The following is a 2,109-nucleotide window of genomic DNA, read 5'->3' on the forward strand; positions in this document are numbered from 1 at the left end:
CATGCTCTCTCTCTCTGTATCTCTCTGTCTCAAATGAATAAATAAAATCTTAAAAAAAGAAGAAAATGAGAACCAACATATTGGGGTGAACAAATATAGCATCATATATTATTTATTTCAGAATATCATGTCATACTCTAGACTAAAGCACAAATGGTGTTGAAAGTTCTAAAACTGCCATCATTTGAGAAAGAGTTAAAGAAACCATTTGTGTTTATCCTGGAGGAAATAAGGTTGTTCTACAAATAAATGGAGCATTGTCATATAGAAAGAGGAAAATACATTCTCCATTCTGCTCCACCAGGTAAAAGCAAAACTAATTGGTGGAATTCATCTCTCCATTCATTCCACACCAGGTCTGCTGGACAAAGCTGCAGATCATTTCTTTATACATTGATATGCTAATAAAATTTTAAAAATGGGCAGATGAAGTCTAAATACCACTGGATATCTGAGAGAAGATGATCTAAGAAGAGGTCCTCTCATGGATCACTGACATGTGACTTATCTTGCACTGGCCTATATGAGGAAATTCATTAATCAGGTGGAGGGATGCTTTATCCATATGCAAGGCCATGTTAGTCTTCCTTAGTGTAAGTAAGGGAGTCCTGTATACCCTCAGCCAATCTCCCTTTTGGTTTTGATGATAGCTAACAAGAAGTTCTTAACAGTCTTTACTCTTAATCTCTGAATTTCTCTAGAACCTTTTGAAAAGCAGCCATAACTTCCTTATTCCTCAAGCTGTAGACGAAGGGATTCAACATAGGTGCCACCACAGCATAGAATAGAGTGACAATTTTCTCCATTTCCACTGAGGAGGCTGACCGTGGACCCAAGTAGGTGAAGATGGTAGCCCCAAAGCACATGCAAACCACAGTGAGGTGGGAAGCACAAGTCCCAAAGGCTTTGCTACATTCCTAGGCAGAACGAATTTGCAGAATGGCAGTAACTATATGACCGACCATAGGAGAATAGAACCAGGAAACAGGGAAGCACGATCACCAGAAATCCTGAGATGGCCACCATGACCTCGTTGAAGGAGATGTCCACACAGGCTAACTGTAGCACTGTTAGGGTCTCACAGGCAAAGTGATTAATAACATTGTGACACAGGGGAAGCCGGAAGGTAATGATTGTTTCCATCAACGAATTCATGAAACCAGCCGCCAAGCAGCCAGCAGCCAGCCCCAGGCACAGTCCTCCATGCATGATGACTGTGGTGCAGCGTATGGCACACCGCCACAGAGCGGTCATAAGCCATGGCTCCCAGCAGGAAGAACTCAGACCCACCCAATGCCAGGGAGATGTAGAGCTGGAGCATACAGCTATAGAATGGGATGGACTTCTGGCCTGAGAGCTGGAGGGCCAGCATTTGTGGGGCAAAACTGTTTGCATAACAAATGTCCACAAAGGATAAAACACTAAGGAAGAAGTACATGGGGTTATGAAGTCTGCTGTCCAGTCTGATCCTAATAAGAATGAGGACATTTCCCACAAGAGTCACCAAGTACATTGTCAGAACCAGGACAAAGAGGAAGACTTGAGTTTTCCGGGTCACTGGACAACCCCAGTAGGATGAACTCACTCACCCATGTCTGGGTTTTATTTTCCTGGCCCATGAGTTTCCAAGGACAAAACTCTGAAGATGTTGAAAAGCCAAATCACAAAAACTTGGGATTAGAAGGGTGACTTTTAGACCATATAGAGAGAGCCTACCCATCTGAACCAAAGTTCTCCTAGAACATCTCAGCCAAATCATCATCCAAACCCTGCTTGAATGTATCCATAGATGAGGAACACAATGGGACCCAGCTGTGCAGCTGGAAATCAAGGAGTAAAGAAGTTACATTCTTATAATTCAATTTATTAGATCATAATTTCTTTTCTGAAACATCTGCTCTTAAATGGAGGAAGGAAATTAATGAAGTATTTAGACTTAAATCCTACTCAATTTGTAGTTATTATAGAGAATTCATGTCTTTTTGGTGAAAAAGTTTTTGGTTCACATGAGAGATATTTTTCTGAATCCTGAATGATGTCCAGTCCTATTTAACTTCCTTTTGCTTACTGGATTTCCCCTCTAGATATCTCAGACACAACCCTACTTAC

The 2,109-nt window shown here is 41.4% G+C and overlaps 1 pseudogene; it reads right to left on the bottom strand.

The window, feature by feature from the left end:
- Window positions 1-524: 524 nt before the first annotated feature.
- Window positions 525-1,619, bottom strand: LOC135362176 (olfactory receptor 2F1-like; annotated as a pseudogene).
- Between the last annotated feature and the right edge of the window lie 490 nt (window positions 1,620-2,109).

The sequence above is a fragment of the Mirounga angustirostris genome, unplaced genomic scaffold (assembly GCF_029215605.1).
Source record: "Mirounga angustirostris isolate CCGP_5_RB_7025 unplaced genomic scaffold, mMirAng1.0.hap1 SCAF_12, whole genome shotgun sequence".
NCBI lineage: Eukaryota > Metazoa > Chordata > Mammalia > Carnivora > Phocidae > Mirounga > Mirounga angustirostris.